Source organism: Camelus dromedarius, chromosome 3 (genome assembly GCF_036321535.1).
Source record: "Camelus dromedarius isolate mCamDro1 chromosome 3, mCamDro1.pat, whole genome shotgun sequence".
Lineage (NCBI taxonomy): Eukaryota > Metazoa > Chordata > Mammalia > Artiodactyla > Camelidae > Camelus > Camelus dromedarius.
The window spans coordinates 74,894,847-74,915,971 of NC_087438.1; positions in this window are offsets into that span (position 1 = coordinate 74,894,847).

The window sequence follows — 21,125 nt, forward strand, 5'->3', positions numbered from 1 at the left end:
AGTAAAAGTACCCATCTCAGAAGTGCCCCAGCTTGGATAAATTATATGGTCACCCTAACAACATCCCTATGTTACTATGGGTATTCAGTCTTAAACACATTGGGGCAAAAACTATGCAGAAGTTGAACAGCTAAATAAGGAGGAGAGCTGCCTAAATTTATTTGCCATTCATAAGTCCCAATAAGAAACTGATCAGCTCTTCAAATTATCAGTAATTCCACCCTGCTGGATGACCCGAACAATGTAATTATAAAGGTTAATTTTATAATTCACTCTTGGATTTAGAGTACAAATGTCGTGGAGGGTGTTTTACGCTGCAGAATCATTAATGATTAAAATGTCTGGGAACAGAAGCTTGCATAGTTACAAATTATTCAAACCACATAGGACTTTATAAAATTCTATCTATGAGAGGCATTCAATAAATAACCCAGAATTCATCTGTTTCATGTCCATGCCCTTTGGTTTCAATGACATTCTCATTTTTCAAAACAATATTGAGTTACACTGCACATGGAGTTTCAGAAAAGTTCTTCCCAGTTAATCAAAATTTACTCAATTTGTAGCACAAGAATTTTATTCCCCAGAGGTCATCATTGGCACTCTGTAACTATGAACCTGACCAAACAATCCTGGAGGGAGAGTTGCTAAATGACCATCCACAAGAAACTTTGTGATTTGGAATCAGAAAGATGTAAAGAACAACACATAAAAGAAGTTTTTGCTTCTTGAAGTTCGAATGAAATATAGGACATGTTCATTATCTAAGGATAATGGATAAGAGAAAAAAATAGCAATTTGAACTCACTTAAAATAAGGACCAACATTTCATAGTAAATGATGAAAACAAAAAAAGTTTCCATAGAATTCAAAGAAATTAAAGACTGTAGATTTTGGTGTAACTTTCCAACAAAATTGTACTTTAGCATACACCATATTCCATTTGATGCTTGATTTTCACAACATGACCATAAGGACGATCATTTAACAAAAAATGTGTGAGGCCTTCCTTGGCATCCCCAGGGGATTCCTTAAACCCCCTCATGCCCAAATATTCTCTTTTGGGCACTTAGCTAGTCAGCGTCCATGTCCTTTACTCCTCTCAGCTGTCAGTCAGTCTGACTGCACCAAAGCTTTATTTATCAAAGTCTTAGCATGTGTGACTTGAGCTGTTCTCTGACACAACTTCCATCAACTCATGAAATCCTACATCTTTCACAAGATTTGCATTTTCACTTCACAATCAATGTGCATTGTATTAACAGTCGATATTCTAAACAACCAATAATCCTGGAGTCTGCACAGCAAAGACATTGAAGTGACTGGTGAGAGTCAACACTAAATGGAGCAGAATATATGAATGAGGAATAACCTAATGACTTTTGGGTCCATTAGATAATAATTCTTCTTTTAAGCCCTCCATGCCAACTGTGCAGAAGCAAGGCCTCAGATAATGAACTCTGAGGTAGCCAGGACTCCCTTGTATTTCAGGCTCGAATCCTAACTCCAGCAACCTGTTTAATGGTCTTGAGCAAGTCACTTTATTTCAACGAACCTCCAAGGCCAAGAAATCCAGATTCTGTTTCTGGGATCCAAGGTGTTCTGCATATATATTTTTTGATGTGAGTGTTCTCAGAGAGTTTGCTCAAATGTTTCCACAGATTCTCAAAATAATTCAGATCATGAAGTATCTCATATGATCTCTAAATTTGCGTCCAGCACTCACATTCTCTGATTTCTGATTTTTCCCTGGGTCAAACTATCTGTAGGGACTAAAAGTAGATGATTTGATTAGGCCAAGGAGCCAAAAAATAAAATCTGTGAACTGTTACATGTAATCAGTGTTGAAATGTAGGTAGGTAATCCACTTGAAACTTGTTTTGAGAAAGTAAAGTTTCACGTTTGTTGTTTCAGAGGAGGCAGAATGCTATATACGAGATTTAATGATGCATGTGCCATTTGTTAGAGAAATATGGGGCACTCAGTTGAACCTATTTCTAAGGATTTGAAACATCACTAAATAACTACCTAAGTATTAGTACTTAACTATGAAGTCATTGTAAATATCAGAACTAGAAAGATAGAAAACGACACATAATATCTGATGTGGGCAGAGCAAGGAGGTTTTCTAAACTGGCCTTTAATACATTTATTCCAAACCTTGACATCATCATGGCTATAACTTTATTAAATACAAAATGATAAATTTACATTTGAAACTCCAAAGATGATCTCAGTATGCTATTCTTACAATAGCAAATACAAGAGGAAAAAAGAGGAAACTGCCTTGATGATACCAGTTTCACTTTTAAAGCTCTTTAGAATCTCCTTTGTTGGACTCAAAGGATTCAAGTCTCATTTATAAATAAATGAGAAGAAATGGAAGGGACCCAGGATGGGAAATTTGGTATGACACCATTGCATTAGTGTAAGCCTGAGCTCATGAAATCTTGAATGACAATATTCAACAGTGGATGGGCTAAGGCCCAGGACTTTAGGAAAATAGTTTATATGTTTCTATTTAGCATACATAGGCAGATGGAGCCGATCCCTTTGTAAGTATGGAGTTGAGAGGTTTATGGAAAAACTTAAAGGTTGTAGGGAATGAGTTAATTAAAATATAATCAGAAGTTAGGACACAGAAATTGTTAAAGTGATTTTCTGATCTATTTTCTCAACAACAGAAATGTTTTGATTTTTAAAGGGCTCTGAGAGACTATATATGTTGGACTCCTTGTCAGACCGTGGTTCCTTACAGATATGGAAAGACATATGAACAAAAGAACTGAAACTGTGCAGAGAAACAGAGAGTGTAGCTTATTAATTCAAGTATATGCCAGCGTTTAGATACAAATTGGACAGAAATACTGAGTAACTGACAATAGGAAGGAATTATTTTCTATCACCAAACTGCCATGAGCTTATTCAAATCACAGATTTTCAAAAAGTACACCATGGTGAAAGTAAAGTCATAGTTTGAGAAGAGATTTGTAGGTTTTATGACCATAGAAAGGAGGACACTTTGGACATGTGTGGACATATGCCGTCCCAGCACTCATCTCCTCTTCTTTCTTGGGGTCACCTCTGTTTTCCCCTGGGGCGCACCCCTTCCCCACCATCAGTCCACTGGTCCATGCAACTCCACCCAAGGCTCCGGGGGTGGACTTGTGCTCAGACACATGACTCAGGCCTGACCAATTACAGCACCACCTCCTTCTGATCACAGTGACTGGAAGAGTAAAGGGTATCACCAAAGTGGTTGCAGTAATATTGAGTGTCTGAGCTGCTGGGGGAGCTCTGGAAAAGACCCCTCCTGATCTAGATTCAAACATAGGAGGCTGTGAGATGGAGCTGCTGTAGCAACTTTGTTAGCCACCACCTTGAGGAGCCCGAGGACAACACACCGCCACCATCGAAGCCCAACACCTCCCTCCGGTTTAGGCAAAAAGGTCCAGGTCTGAATCACGTGTTGCATCAAATGAGCACGTCTGGGGTCCTCTAGTCTGGCACAGTTTCTCGGTTTTTCTTGGACTCTCCTGATCTTGACTCTTTGGAAGATGACAGGCCTTTGGAGTGCTTCTCCACTTGGGTTTTTCTGACGATTCTTCACAGTTAGATTCACATTATGCATCTTTATCTGGAATCCACAGAAGTCCTTCTAAAGGCCTCTTACCAGGTGGCTCAGGGACTCAATTTATTTCATGACTAATGACGTCTATTCACTGTGGCAACTTGAATAAGGTGATATCTGCCAGACAGTTCCACTGTAGAGTTACTCTTTTACCCTTTGTAACTAATAAGTGTTTTGTGCAGAGGTACTTTGAAATTATGTAAATATACTTTTTTAAAATCAGACTTTCATTTACTTGTTTGTTTGTTATCTGAATGAATTCATAGTTTCCTGTTTTATTTAATGGGTTATAGTCTTTCATGACCATTATTTATTTTGATGCACACATTGTCCCCAGTTTGGCTAGTGGGAGTCACTTCTAGCCAATCTGTGAATCTTTGTGACCTGTCTCCATTATTCTCTGATTACTTCATTTTCTGACTCGAGGTATTTTCAGCTTGTCTTGTACTTTTCCTGACTCAGCCCTGGAATCGGCCATTTCTCCAATAAGCCCTGGTTCCTTTTAGTGGAAGACATTTTTAGTAACCCAGTTCTGGGTATTAGGATTATCACGACCCCTGGGCATCTCAGGGAGAGAGGTAGGCACACACACATACCACGTGTGTATCTGTATTTCTAGATCTGTCTGTGCTGAAAACCATGAATTCACACTGACATGTCGCATTCTAACCAATACCACAGGGTTCACTCTACCTTCCTCCCTCTCCACATTTGTAACTCCCTTCACTGGTAGTGAAGAATCTGGATTCCATATAATGAGTATTTTTATTTATTTTACCAATTTCCCTGGATGTAAGTGGTCTCCCGGCTCTGCCACCACCACGTACACCCTGCACCCACCTCACTGGCTCTGGCTCCGTATGCGGGGCTGCCCTGCATGGACATCCTCCTCACGCCACTTGCCTGTGAGGCACTTGCTTTAAGGCAGTCACCCCACCACTGCTTGGGATCTGATTACCCTGCTGGGCCCTTCTCTGTGGGGACACTCTCCATACCTGTTGGGCTCCAGTACACACCCCACCGTGGGACCTGAGCACCCGGTGCTGAGTCATCCTTTTGCAGAAATGCCTCCTTCCTCTGATCAGATGCCGGCACCCACTCTGGGCCACATGGCTCCCCTCCCCACATGGCCCAGACTTTCCTCACTCTGCCTGACCCAATGGGTCTAACACTGAATAATTCAGGAAGAAGAGAGAAGGAGGTAAGCTTAAGATTTTTTTTTTAAGTAAATTTTTTGTGCTTTGAAAAATAGCTTTGGTACTGAAAAATGAATTCTTTCTAATTGGAGAGAAAGAAAGATAAGGAAATTTTGAGGCTTTCCAGTGGTGGTCTGGTCTTCTCTTAAGCTTTTTGTTAAGGGTAATGGATGAAGGGATTAAGAATATTTTTAAAGAAGCAGGTCCTGGCAGAAAGTGTTTCTCCCCTTAGTGAGTAAGGGAGACAAGAGGCCTGGGGAACGACCACCATTGGCCTAGCCTTGGGGGTTCCTGAGCTTGGTCCTTCAACACCAGGTGCACCAGTAGTGGGCAAGTGTGCACATACTTCAGAGGGCCTCCTGGATCATGGGTCTGGCCTCCTTGGCTGCCCCTGCAACTTGACCCTCAAATATAGTTGTCTTTTGCTGCAGAAAAGATCATGTCCTGGGAGCCTTCATTATTTATCTTCAAAGCTTTGAAAATAAACTTGGGCCTTATGTTCAGCGCACTACTTAATGGAAACCCTGCTGTTCAGGAGAGTAGATTATCAGTGGATTTGAATATTATTCATGAATTCTGTGAAAATGTGATGATCATTTTATTCCTGGACAGAAGTTACAAATGATTATAAAGGAAAGCATGAGCTTTTTACTAACTCAGCATGCTTACTTCCACACACAGGAGGGGATGGAAGTTTGCATTTGGGCGCTGGGAGCTATAATGTAACAGAACTTAGCGACATGAGCCAGGACCTCCTGACAATGCCAGGTAGCAACTAAGGGCTGGACCCCAGCCTGTGCGCCTGGCCTTTCTCCACCAGCAGAGCACACGAGGCCTCTGGAGCCCAATCCCAAAATAACAATGAGGAAGGAGTCTGTGCTGGGGCTGTAAAGCCCAGGAAAAAGCCTCAATTTGTTTACTTTTTATGTTTCTGGAGAAGATTAGGGAAATTCTTGCCTCTTCAAAAAGATAGCTGACCCTTTTTTGGAAAGGTAAAATACCATTGTGATTGGGTGAAACCCTGGGCTCTCAATTTCTGCCTTGAGTGAAATTCTTAAAGTATGTGAACCTTCCGCCCGCCCCCTCCCTCCAGAAGAGTCCTCCTCCTGGCCCAGCGGGAGCCCCAGGGTATCAGCGGAGGGCCCGTCCCTCCCAGCGCCTGCTGCCCCAGGCCTGGGACTCCTAGGACAGCCGGAGGGTCCCACCCTTAGTTGGAGGGCTGGAAGCAGTGGGATCATGACTGTGTATTTCTTGGCATTATAATAGTAGAGAATTAAGGAAAGCTGAAACCCTTTGGCCAGGCTTTGGACTTGAATCCTGTGGTTTCTGTTTTATTGTGATCAAAGATCCAAAGTAAAGGGTGTCCTGAGTGGTCAGTTAGTCCTAACTATGCAGGAACTCAACGTAGACAGAAAGAAAATAGCAGTCTTATGACAAGATAGCTTGCTTGTAAGATAATACTTTAAATTAAAAAATTATTAACAATGGAAAAGAACCTGAAAAGGAATATGTATGTATCTATATAACTGCATCACTTTGCTGTACATCTGAATCTAACATTGTAAATCAACTACACTTCAACAAATATTTTTTAAAAAACTAACAAATTATAAACAAAAATCTCTGAGGATAAATAAAACTATTTCACTGAGTCTTTAATTTAAAACACTCATGCACACACACAGCATAATTTCAGTGGATTAATTTTGCTTCAAGAAATAATATAGATCACAGAAATCCCTGTGGGATTTTCCTTGAGGGCTTTTGCCTCCAAAAGAAAGTTTGCCCCAGACTTCAGTGGCCAGGAAATCTGTATACAATGCAGATTCCTCAGCTCCATCCCTGAAGACTGTTTCAAATGATACAAAGAACATACTTCAAGAAACAACAAATTAGGGAGTCCCTCTGTTTAGTGTGACTCAGGCCTGGGGACCTAAGACCCTAGCCCTTGGGCTGCAGACTGCTGGGAGAAAGGCAAGGCTGAGCCTTTCCTGCAAAGAAAGCATTTATTAAGTTATATTAAAGTAATATAACTAGACCATTTTTGGTTTTAAAAGAAGAAACAAGAAATATAATAATCCAATTATTCTAATGTATTATTATTTTTTTCCCACTTTTTTTTTTCCCCAGAGTCCACATTTTCCCTAGTTACAACCACAGGATATTCATTTATAAGATTGTGTCACCTCTTGTCCTCCCTATTTTATTTCACAGAAGTCTTATTCCACATCTCTGTCTGGATTCCCTAAACACAGCACTCCATACTGGTTTACTGACTGGTTTAACAATCATTTAGTTTATCATATCCTACAATTAGTGAACACTTAGCTTGCTTCGAGTTTGGCTACGTTGAATAACTTCATTCTTAAAACCCCTTGACCTTTTGGATTAAATGCTTAAGGTAGATGCCCTTCATGCTGGGCACCTTGTTTTTTAACCCATGAATGCACCTCTCTTGTCATCTTCCCCTCAAGTCAGGGCCCAGGTACAGTCTTTGGGCCTCAGGGGTACTGCAGTTGAGGGCTAGGAAGCGATGAATTGTCACTCAGTCAAACGACTGACGATGCTAAGAAGGAAGGGGATTTCTTTCAGTGCTAGGTGTTGTCCAGGTCTCTGGAATGACCATAAAAACAAATAAACAAAACAATAACAAAAATCCCCAGGAATCTCACAGGGCTCAGAGAAGAGCTTACAAGCTTTTGGGAATGGAAGGAAGAGACAATGAAAAATATATGCAAGCTGAGGAGGTGGTTCAAGATGGCAATGTAGGAAGGTCCTGAACTCACCTCCTCCCAAGGACAGACCGAATCTCTAGCTACACGTGGAACAATTTACCCTGAAAAAGACCTGAAAACTAGCTGAACAACTCCTACACATTGGTGAATGAGAAAAAGTCCACACTGAAGTGGGTCAGAGAGGCTGAGGCACAATCTCACCATGAACCCCATCCCGACACAGGGACCCACAATCAGGAGGGAACTCACAAACCCGGAGCTTCTCCCTGAGAAGTGCAAGGTTCATGTCTCACATCTCAACTTTTAAGACATGCACCTGAGAGATAAGCCCCGAAAACATCCAGCTTTGAAAACCAATGGGGCTTGTATCCATGAGAACACAGGGCTACAGCAATCTGAGAAATCCCTCTTAAGGGCTTGGGTGCGGCGTCACCCACCCCAGGGCCCAGGGCAGAAGCAGCCATTTGAAAACTGCCCAGACTTTATGTGAAGGTGATTTACTTGCTCATCACAGAGTGTTAGCCGGAGGAACAGGGGCTATTTCTGCACTCTCCTCCTGCCTTGCTAAAGCCAGCAGACACTATTATTTTTATTTTACTCTAGATGTTTGTTTTTTTCTCAGCAAGTGCTATCGTCACCTTCCAACTGGCAGGCACCATCCTGGTGCTCTCCCTCTGCATCTCCCGAAGGGGAGCTTCCACGCATGTCTGGTGCCCCTGTTCTTCCATCTGGTACCCCAGTTTTTGCAGCTGCAGCCCAGGGGATGTCCCTTGATCACCAGGTTCTGAAGGTCAAGGAGTCTTGCACTCCTGGGTCCAAGGGGACTGTAACAATCAGAAAAATAGATCTTGACCGACTACCACCTCCCGGGTACTGCACAGATAGCTGACTGGAACACACCCCCAGCCTCTCTAGGAAAAAGGTCTATTTGCTTGTCCTGGAGCTTCGGCCTGAGGGTCAGGCTGCAGGTTTGGTACACATGTAGGGGCCTAGGGAAGTGCTCTCAGGGAACATAGGCTGGAGAACACCATCTTTCTGCTTTCCCCCTGCCTCACTACAGCATACCAGTACCTCCCAGAAAGGAGCTTACAGCTCATCTTAAGTCCTGACTCAAGTGATTTTCATCCAAGGAACACTCCAGATCACTCACTCTGGTGACCAGCAGGGTTTACGCTTACAGTTCCATAGGACTGTATATATGTGCATACTTTAAAGTTCCTGCCTGAGGACCGGCTTCCAATCAGCCTGAATCTAGGTGCTGACAGAGAGGCCACCCTTTTGGGACACTGACAGGTCTTGGAATACGCTCAAAAACTGGGAGCTATTAAAAATAACATAGGCTACTTGGAAAATCGCAAAGGCTCAGGGGGCAACAAAAAGCTAGGACAAGGTTGAATTGTAAGATTTCTCTCCTACACAAGGCCACTCTTTCAAGACTGGGAAAGGTGGCTGTTTCACCTACTGCATAGAAACAAACACAGAGTCAAGCAAAATGAGAAAACAGAGGAATATGTTCCAATAAAAGAATAAGATAAAATCTCAGGAAAAAGCCTGATGAAAAGGGGGACAAGTAATCTACCTGATAAACAGTTCTAAGTAATAGTCATAAAGTTGTTTACTGAACTTGGAAAAAGAATGGATGAACACACTGAGAACTTCAACTAAGAGACAGAAAATGTATGAAAGTACCAAACAGAAGTCACAAACCTGAAGAATACAATAACTGAGTCAAAAAATACACTAGAGGGTTCAACAGAAGATTAGATAAAGCAGAATAAAGAATCAGTCAATTTGAAGATAGAGCAATGGAACTCACCCAATCAGAACAGCAAAAAATAAAAAGAAATTTTAAAAGTGAAGACAGCTTAAGGGATTTATGGAACAACATCAAGCAGACTAACATTTGTTTTACAGGGCTCCCCAAAGGAGAAGGGGCGGGGGCAGAAAATTTATTTGAAGAAATAATGGCTGAAAAGTTCCCTAAACTGGGGAAGAAAACAGACATCCAGATCCAGAAAGTTCATAGAGTTCCAAGTAAGATGAACCCAAAGAGACTCAAGACACATTATAAGTAAAATGTGCAAAGTTAAAGACAAGAAGAAAATCTTAAAAGCAGCAAGATAAAAATCATCTTGTTATGTACAATGGGACCCCCATAAGACAATAAACAGATTTTTCAGCAGAAACTTTGCAGACCAGAGGAATGATATATTCCAAGTGCTGAAAGAAAAACACTTCCAACCAAGAATACTCTGCCTGGCAAAGTTATCATTCAGAACTGAAGGAGAGATAGAGTTTCCAGACAAGCAAAAGCTAAAGGAGTTCATCTCCGTTAAACTGACCTTAGAAGAAATGTTAAAGGACATCTCTAACCTGAAAAGAAAGGGCATAGTAACAAGAAAACATATAAAAGTAATAAATCTCACAATTAAAAGCAAATATATAGTAAAAGTAGTGGATTAATTACATACAAAGCTAGTAAGAAATTAAAAGACAAGTAATAAAAATAACTTTAACTACAATAACTATTTAAGGGATACATAAGATATAAAGATGTAAAATCTGACATCAAAAACATAAAATGTAGCAGGGGGATAGAAAAATGTAGAGCTTTAGACTGTGTTCAAACTTTTACCAACTTGAAGTAGACTGTTAGAAATATAGGTTGTTATATGTAAGCCTCATGGTAACCACAAAGCAAAAAACTATAGTAGATACACAAAAGATAACAAGAAAGGAACCTAAGCACACTACTATAGGAAGTCATCAAAACACAAAGGAAGAGAGCAAGAAAAGAAGACAGGACCAGAAAGGACCTGCAAAACAACAAGAAAACAATTTAAAAACTGGCTAAGTATATACCTATCAATAATTACTTGAAATATAAATGGACCATATTCTCCAGTCAAAAGACAGAGTGGCTGAATGGATTAAAAAAAAAATAAGACCCTTCTATGTGCTGACTACAAGAGATTCACAGCAGATGTAAAGACACACGAGACTAAAAGTGAAAAGATGAAAAAAGATACTCCATGAAAATGGAAACCAAAGGACGCTGGGGTGGTTATACTTACATCAAACAAAACAGACTTCAAACCAAAGACTTTAATCACATACAAAGGAGGGCTTTACATATAGTAAAGGGGTCAATCCAACAGGAGGATATAATATTTGTAAATATTTATGCTCCCAACATTGGAGCACCTAAATACATAAAGCAAATATCAATAGACAAAGGGAGAAACAGGCAACAATGCAATAATAGTAAGGGACTTTAATACTCCACTTACATCAATGAATAAATTTCAGCCTTACAAGACACGTTAGACTTAACAGGTGTAAACAGAACATTTTATCCAAAAGAAGCAGAATACATATTCATCTCAAGTGTACCTAGAACATTCTCCAAGATAGATCATATGTTTAGCCACAAAACAAGTCTTAATATATTTAAGAAGACTGAAATCACATCAGGCATCTTTTCTGACCACAATGTTACAAAACCAGAAATCAATTACTAGAAAAAAAAACTTGGAAATTTCCCAGATATATGGAAATTAAACAACTTAGCATTGGCAACTAATTGGTCGATGGAGAAATCAAAAGAGAAATTTAAAAATACCTTCACACAAATGAAAATGGAAATACAACATATCAAAATTTATGGGATGTTACAAAAGCTGTTCCAAGAGAGAAGTTCATAGTGATAAATAATCTCAAATAAAAATAATCTCAAATAAACAAAATAACTTTACACCTTAAGGAACTAGGGAAAACAAGAATAAACAAAGCCCCAAATTAGCAGAAGGAAGGAAATAATAAAGAACAGAGTGAAAATAAATGAAATAGAGACTAAAAAGACAGGAGAAAAGATCACTGAAACTAAGAACTAGTTCTTTTAAAGATAAACAAAATTAAACTTTTAGCCAGACTTACCAAGAAAAAAAGAGAGGAAACTCAAATAAATAAAAATCACATATAACATGGGAAATGTTACAACCAATACCACAGAAATACAAGGGATCGTAAGAGACACTATAAATAGTTACATGTCAACGAATTGAATGACCTAGCAGAAATAGATAAATTCCTAGAAACATGGAACCTTCCCAGACTGCAGTATGAAGAAATGGAAAATCGGAATAGAATGATTACTAGCAAGGAAATTGAAGCAATAATCAAAAACTTCCCAACAAACAAAAGTCCAGTACCTGTTGGCTTCACTGGGGAATATCATCAAACATTCAAAGTAAAATTAATACCAATTCTTCTCACTCTTCCAATAAAAAAAAAAAAAAGGGAACAGGAAACACTTCTAAACTCATTCAATGTTTAATGAAGCCAGCACTACTCTGATACCAAAACCAGAAAAGGATACAAGAAAACAAAGTTAAAGACCAACATCTCTAAGAAACAAAGAAGCAAAAATTCTCAACAAAATATTAGCAAAACAAATCCAACAGTACAATAAAAGGACTGTACACTGTGCACAAGTGGGATTTATTCCAGGGATATGAGGATGATTCAATACGCATAAATCAATCAACATGATACACCACATTAACAAAATGAAAGATTAAAACCGTATAATCATCTCAAAAGTTGCAGAAAAAGCATTTGACAAAATTCAATATCCATTTATGATAAAAACTCTTAACAAAGTGAGTATATAGGCAATGTACCTCAACATAATGAAGGCCATATATAGCAAGCCCACAGCTAACATCATACTAAATGGAAAAAAGCTGCAAGCTTCTCCTCTAAGACCAGAAACAAGACAAGGATGTGGACTCTTGCAGCTTTTACCCAACATAGTGTTGAAAGTCCTAGCCAGAGCAATGAAGCAAGAAAAAGAAATAAAAGGCATTCAAATCAGAAAGTAAAAAGTAAAGCTGTCATTATTTGCAGATTACATGATTATATTTATATATTTATATATATATAAAACCTTAAAGACTTCACCAAAAAAACTGTTAACTGATCAACGAATACAGTAATGTTACAGGATACAAAATTAATATACAAAAATCTGCTGTGTTTCTTTACTCTGACAACAAACAATCAGAAAGAGAAATTAAGGAAATAATTCTATCTAGAATTGCATCAAGAGGAATAAAATACCTAGAAATAAATTTGACAAAGGAGGTGAAAGACCTGTATGCTAAAAACTATAAGACATTGATGAAAATAACTGAAGTCACAAATGGAAAGATATATGTGCTCATAGACTATAAGAATTAATAGTGCTAAGATGTCCATACTACCCAAAGAAATCTAGAGAGTCAATGCAATCCCTATCAAAATTCCAATGGCACTTTTCATAGAAATTGAACAAACCATCTCCAAATTTGTATGGAACCACAAAATACCCTGAAAAACTAAAGCAATCTTGAGGAAGAACAAAGGAGGCGGCACTGTGTACCCTAATTTCAAGCTATATTACGGAGATATAGTAATCAGAACAGTATAGTATTGACATAAAAACACATAAATAGATCAACAGAACAAAAACAGAGAGCCCAGAAATAAACCCAGGCATATACATCAATTAATTTATGACAAAGGAGCCAAGAATATACAGTTGGGAAAGGACAGCCTCTTCAATAAATAGTGTTCGGAACACTGGATGGCCACATGCAAAAGAATGAAGTAGGCCATTATCTTACACTGTCCACAAAAACTAACTCAAAATGGATTAAAGACCCAAGTTTAAGAACTGCAACCATAAAACTCCTAGAAGAAACAGAGGCGGTAAACTCCTTAACTCAGTCCTGGCAATGGTTTTTTGGATCTGACTCCAAAAGCAAAGCAACAAAAGCAAATGTAAGCAAGTGGGACTGGGCCAAACTAAAAAGCCTCTGCACAACAAAAGACATGGACAACAATATGAAAAGACCACGTACCGAACGGGAGAAAATACTTGCAAATCTCAACAGTCCTCATCACAAGGAAAAACAATCGTAACTATGTGTGGTGATGCATGTTAACTAGACTTACTGTGACGACCATTTTGCAATATATACAAATACTGAGTCATTATGTTGTTTCCTGAAACCATCACAATGTTATATGTCAGTTATACCTCATTATTAAAAAAGAAATGCAACCTGAATGCTTAAGAAATGATAGTAACTAACCTTGAGTGTTTACTACTGGGGACTTTGAGAGGGTTTGAATAAATAGCACCCTCTTCCCTGATAAAATTCTAAACAAACGGAGGAATAAGACAAAGACTGGCAGATAGTGGCCAAAATAGCACCTCTGTTACTAATAAAAGTAAGAAGAGGGGAATGACTTATTTCTGTGTGCAAATGTTTTTTTCCAGGGAGATCTGTAGGGTGTGCAAGGCTCTGGAAATATTATTGTTGGGCTTTTGTTTATATAAGCAATTTGATTAAAAAATATATTATAGAACTCATGGGCCCATATGAGGTATTGTGAACCAATAATGAGGGAAGATGTACTTACATATTTGTTTACGATCCCATCAGTGCATGTGAAGACGTTTCTTGCTATCCAAGTGCCATTTCTTCCTGTCCAGGAACCATTTATTCATGTTCTTTATTATCTTAAGCAACGTTCCTGACTCATTTCGTATCCCCCGCAGTGAGGAAATGATAGCAACGGCATTATTACTCATGATGCCATGGCTTTCAGAACCTGTTTGTATTGAAACAATACAGGTCTTCTTCCCTCTGCAGTTTCTTGCTTCTATTTATTTAATGCTGGTTACATCATTACCCCTGATGCCACATCACTCACAGCATCGTTTGTGAATACCAGCTTCCAGTGATGATGATGACCCATGTGCAAGTCTTATCCAGAGTAAGCAGGAAAATGTGAACAATAATTCATTTTCTAGATTTGTTATATGTACTGTTCTGAATTTTATGGCATGAACAGAACAGCATATCCTCTGATGACATCCTCTCTTAACCTCCTTAGGCTGTCATCACTTCATTCCTAGAACATAAGCACCTTCCGTACAGACTGCACCCCTGCCTTCCACACACCATCAGCAGCAGGGAGAAGGGGTGACGGGTGGAGGGAGACAGCAGTTCCTTTTGCACGAGAAATGCGGATCCCTCACGCAGCACAGTTTAAGACCGAGCTGTAAGAGCATGATGTCACCACGACTGAGGCAGGAGAGGAGACGGATCGAAAGGCCCTGCTGGTGTGGTTGAGCAACAGTCTCCCATGTCCTCAGAGGAGATGGCATAGCCACCCTGGAGACCACCTGCTGGGGGTGGGTAACTGCCCTGGGTGCAAATCTTGCCCACTTTTCCAAAAGAAATATTCTGCCAGTCAGTGGGAGAGAGTTGTTGGCCAGGTCAACCTCCTGTTACCAGAGCCAGGCGGGCCATGGGGCCCCAGAGTCACTCCACAGATACGAGTCCTAAAACCCCCGGGGGGTCTTCTTAAGCCCACTTGCATGGCACAGGGTGAGGGAGCGCCCTGAGGGCAGATCATGGTCTGGGGTCCACACCGACCCCTGCCCACCTGGCACGGCTTGTCCAGCCAGTCGCAGGCCCTGCAGGGGGACTTGGCAATGTCTCAAGGAAGGAACTCCAAGGCGCAGGGCTGCTGCTTGTGGGAGGGGCAGTGCTGCTCTCCTCAGTAGTGGACTCCCGACTTGGCCTGCCAGCACTGGGGCCAGGTCCCGTCTCAAAGGACGGCTGCCCTCGGAAAAGCAGAGGCAACAACTCACTTCCAAGAGAGGAAAAGAAGGTGAGACAAGCATGCCTGTTTCCTCACTCTAATTCTAACCGGATGAAGCCGCTGCGCAGCAGGCGAGAGCGAGTCACCGTGAGTGTCTCAGCAGTGGAGGTCCCACCGCATGGAAGGAAACGTGGAGAGTGGAGAAGCAGCGTTCCCACCTGAGACTTGCTACGTGCCGGACAGGACTCAAGTACTTTAGACGAACTAACTCACAAAATCTTCATAAGCCTGCAAGAGAAATATCACCTGTCCCTGCAGTATAGATGAGGCAACAGACACCGGAAGGTCAAATAAGCTGCCCAAGATTTCCCAGAAGGCAGATGTTTGGATTTGGGATTGAAACAGCCAATCCGGCTGATGATGGAAAGAAACAAACGAAGGAAGGACAGAAGGAAAGAAGAGGGGACAGAGAAGAGTAAGAAAAGGCTCGTGCCTGTCAACTCTGGAGCAACTGGCAGGACTAGAGTTTTTTCTTTCCTTATAACTTGGAGTGTGTAAATATTGCCTCAGCTTCCCTCTTTCCAGGCTAAGGAAAGTCTGCACAGAACAACTCTAAATTTGCCCTTCGTTTGAAAAGAAAAAATTCTCCTTGGGTGCAGTGAAGCTTATCTTCACTTTTGTGGACGTCACCTCTTACTTCAAGGAGTCACCAGAGAATGCTGTTACTCAATATACAGGACAAAGCGTTTCCTTCAATGCGATTTTTTTTTTTCCCCACAGCAAATTTCCTCCTTCAGGACCATGAAGCAATCACCAGCTCCTAGGGATGATTAATCAGTGTATCCTTAAAAAGCTCAGAATTTCATCCTGTACTTTCATTTTAATAAAGGGCTTGCTGCAAAGCAAGCTCTCAGAAATGCAAAGGCAGCCAGGCTCCAGTCTAGAAGAGATGAAATGCACTTCACTGCTATCCCTGGAGCTCAAGAAACGTTGCTTCCCACGAGGTCATCTGCAGAATTTCCGGTAAGGAACTACAGTGGAAAACTGGCCAGAGATTAGAGGTAGAATTTTCTGCAGAGGGAGTCCAACCAGAAAAGGATAAACTAATTCCTTTAAGACACGAATTTATGGGCATCTTCCTGAATGCAGCGCAGCTCACCCTTTACAGTGATTTGGGAGAAGAGCATTATAGCAAGGAGTCTCTTAAAGCGCGCAGGGCAGGAAGCATGCTGACCCGCTGGCCGAACAACTGTGGCACATCCCACAGTGAACAGAGAGGTGGAGAGGGATATAGTGAGGCAGAGCTGTGAGCAGGGATAGATCTCAGTCCTCAGCCCCTCTCCCGCACCTAAGGTGGACATACCTTCCCAATCGTGGCACTCTTTCTCCAAGCTTGGATTCCGCTGTGCTCCCTCCAGCCAACTGAGCTGAGTTGGCAAGTTAGGCAAAGCCTGTTAACGATCCTTGACTGTAGGAGGCCCATGTGATTTGAGGAGGGCCTCTGAGAAGGAGTCAGGTAGTGGAGGTTGAAATCCAGACAACTTTTCTAGGGACACAGCCCTTTGTGGAGGAAAAGGAACAACTATATAAACATACATATACATGTTTGCATCTTTTTGTCCATGTGGTGAAATGTCAATAGTTCTTAAATTATCAAATCCCTGCAGATAGATGATGTGTGTATAGGATTTTGTCATATATCCTTTTAATTTCTTAGGTATTGTTGAAATGCAGGAATTCACAAGCAAATGTCCTGATCTGCTTATTTGTCATGATTTTTCCACTTTGTCTGCCAGCAGCTGAGGACCCATGCAATACAACATATTTGGCAATAAATACAACGTATTTCTGATCTAACATTAGCTGCTGCCTTGACTCACTGGAGGATTACACTGGGCAAGAATGCAGAAGCACAGCTTTTGGCAAAGTCAGAAGACCCACATTCAAGTCCTAGTGCTAACATTTTCTACTCGTATGATCATGGGCAAGTCACTGCCTCCTTTTTAGGTGAGATGATATATCGGTGATTTAGTTGGTAATTTTTCATTGATCTACGAAACGTGTTAGCTTACAAGCAGGGTAAAATCTCAGACACCCCCTGCAGCTCTGGACAATGAGAAGGGATGTTTCAAGTCGAACGGCCATGGCAGGCTCCGTGGTGAAGCCCTCTCACGCAGCCTTCCACTCTGCCTCCTCTTTATTAAGTTTCACCTACATAAGGATTGAACAAACTCTAAGGCCTTCTCCAGGGCCTTGTTTTGGGGAGAAAAATGAATTATACAGCCATGGGGATGGGGAGAGACAAGAACCCAAAGAATTGTGCAACATTCCTGCCCTCCTTGAGCCTTGGAATGCCTAGATTTGGCACCTCTGTATACCATGGGGCTGCTGCCAAGTCAGGCAGGGGCTGTCATAACACGACTGTGCATCTGCACAGCACTCAGTCCCCGCACGGCCCAGTGCTTTCACATTCGGTTCATTCAGCTTCTTTGAGAGTCACAATGTAGCGAATCTGACAGTGGTGCTTACTCCTTGTCAAGCCCTTAGTACGACAGTTTTCAGGGTATGTTAGCCCTGGTCTTCCAGCATAGTTGCCAAAACTTATACAGTATTTTGCACCAGAGATTACTACGCCAGCAGGCAAGCCATGGCTCAGAATTGCCAGCTTTATGTTCCATTTTCTGGGTAAAAACACTCTGGATGCTTATGTGTAAATCCTTAGAGCACAGGGAGGAGAAGGGAAAGGTAGTAACATAGCACAGGAAGTAACTTTCTGAAGCACTTTCAAGTTTTGCCTCTCTCCATGATGCCTAGCCCCATCCCGGGAAAATACCTTCCTTCCAGCTTCCCTGGCTGTGAGGACCTACCTCGCCATAGGGCATATAACCTCCCAAGAGATCTTCAACCTATAAATATAGTAACCTAACTATATAGATCACTTGGGTAGGAGGGTAGTTGCTGGTAGCTAGTCACCCTGGGGGCTCACACTTGTTATTTTTTCTCCGTTTTGGTTGTTTCTAGCTTGGATAACCACAGAAAAGCCCTGTGAGCCAGGCGTTTTCCAGGCCAAAATGAACCCCTTCGCATACAGTGAGTCCAGCTGCTTGGGGAAAAACATGTCCTAGGGTCTCCTCACCAGAGGGGACACCCGAGGAAGCCAGGGAGTTTGGTGATCTTGTTTACAGCTGCACTAGGGTAGGCACTTGAAAAACTTTCGTGAAAACAGATAGCAGCTAAGGCTACACGATTAATTTGTTGGCTGTGATGAAGTATTGTTTTGGCAGATTCAGGGAGGGTGCCAGGCCGATATGCCTAATGTATTATTTTTATAAGCTCACTAATTTTCATTTAGAAATTTTAAACATCTTCAGATGCTATTTACTCACCGAGATGTGGGCCATAACCCATGTTCATCTGTGATTCATCATCATCCAATCTAGGCTAGAGCTTGCTTTCTAGACAAGGTTGACTCTGTAAGCGTCCCATTCCTATCCTCATCTCCCTTAAATGTGAATTTAAATGAAAATAAAAACGCTGACATTCTGCAGTGGCACCAAACTTAGGGGAATGCAATGCCACATCTGAAGGATCCTTGGTCCACATCAAGAGGAAGAGTTATTTGAAACCAAAGGTTGCTCAACATGATAGTATGTAGTGAAGCCCCTTACAATAGTTGTTAACACTTGAGATCTTTTAATACGAAAATGAAAATAAAATAGACAAACAGAACCAGGGCATAGCTTAAATGCCTGGAAAGAATTTAAAGTAGCATTTAAGGGCTGAAATCAAAAGGAAATCCTGTCAACGTCTGTTCCTACTGATGAAGCAGGTTGAGGTTAAGTGTCCCACTCTTTGGAGTGAGGGCAAATGTCTATGGCTTCTGAAGGAAGAAATCCAGAGACTTTTGATTAAGGGTAGGGCTAGAGGCTTATAGACAGATGTCTGCATTAGTGAGGTCTTGCTGGCTGAAGAGACAAGAGGATGCCACACACCTCTCAGGCCACACAGAGTCTCTGCAGAATAACGTATGGATCCCAAATAATCAGGTGAAGGTAGGAAGTTGTCATCAGATATTAATGATGACTAAGAAACTTCACTAAGGAGGACGTTAGAACTTTGATCAGCAGTACATTACGTAAGGCAAAAACGTCTCTCTATAAGAATTTAGTGAAATCGTATGACCCAGGAAAGCTAACAAAATATTTTTCAGAATTTTTCCCATTTTTTAAAACTCAAGACTGCATCTTAGACAACTTAGTTAAATATTAACATTGATCAGACAGGCAGTACATGCCCAAGAAGGTGGCATGAACTACTTAAGAGTTCTCAGGCTCTTGCTTAAGAACCAAGACTCAATTTTTCCTTTTGTACAGTTGGGAAAAGATAAACCATCCTGCAGATTCATTATGAAGGTTAGCTAAAACAGAAAGCCTGACACTATATCTAACATTTGGCACTTCATAAACGGGAACCAGCCTTATAATGTAAAAACGTATTTTTATCAATGAATCTTATTAAGAATTGCTGTTTTATAACCAAAGGAAAAGAAATCATGATGGCTTACAGAATTTCTTTCTGACAGTGAATGGCTAAGAGGTAGTATCTTTCTAAAAAAATAAGATAAAGACCTCTCTCCTTTAATACTCACTAAAAATCTGCATACTGATTATAAACTAAGAATACAAAATGGAATAAACTGCCATATCCAGGCATGTAGCCTTTTAGTAAAACTGGTATTAATTAAATTTTATTTATTTTGATTTAATGAAGTTCCCATGTCAAATTACTTCAACTCCTGAAGAGGTGATTAATATGCTTTTAAGATTTTCATCTGAAATATTCATCAATCCCAAAAGATAGTGCTGACATCAAATAATAATAGAAAACCTTCTTTCCCCACAACTTTGCACATCAACAAAGAACGGGTTTTTTTTTTTTTTTAAACCTGTACAAACAGTAGTACTGAACCTTTAGAATCCTTACTTTATTGAGAAAACAGAAGCAGAGTGATTGGTCAAGGTCATGTCACTTCAAATATCACCATTTTTGAGAGGAAAAAAAGCAGATTCCAAAAATGAGCTTGACATTGGTCCCTTATCAAATTCTAGGGAAGATTAACAGATGGCATGTGAGCAGTTAGAAAAGGAGGTGCTATGGTTTCACTAAGAGTGAAGCATTTCTAGCTAATTACATTCAACTGCTTGATTTAATATAGATTACAGGCTACTTTCAGAGTGCAATCTGCTCGTTGGCCAAACATGACAGAATTTCTGACAGTGTCCTTTTAGGGAACATGGAAAAACATAAGCACTGAAGTGACTGGTAGGTGCTTCGACAACTGCACCCAAAGGACTGACTGATGGATCAAAGCCACCGGGAGGGCAGTCTAGAGTGGCATTCTGCAGAGGGTCTGCATTTCACCCTCTTCTGCACAGTACTTACCAGTAACCTGGACAGAGCCCCTGAATACCAAAGGCACACTTCATCACAGCTGGAGCTGACACAGGCTGAGAGGAAGAATCAGAGTTCATACGGACCTTTACAAATTAAATTTAATAGGGATGAATGCAGTCCTTCAATTAGGCTAAGAAGAAATTGTGAAGTAATTATTGGTTGTGCACCTGGCTTACCAGCAGTGCTTTAAGTGCAGCAAGAGACAACAATGTGACATGCTTGCCTAATAGTGATGGTGATGATAATAATATCAACACACACTAGTCAAAACAATCATTCGAGAACCATTTTGAAGCTGGCAATAATGCCTCTGGACCCTTGCTCTAGTCAGACCACAGAAAAACTGTGTTTAGTTCTGAGCAACCTACATTTTAAGAAAGGGACTGAAAGAGCCAATGCCAGGCTGGTCTGGAATAGATTTCATGCAAGATCTGAGAAAAGTGTGAAGCC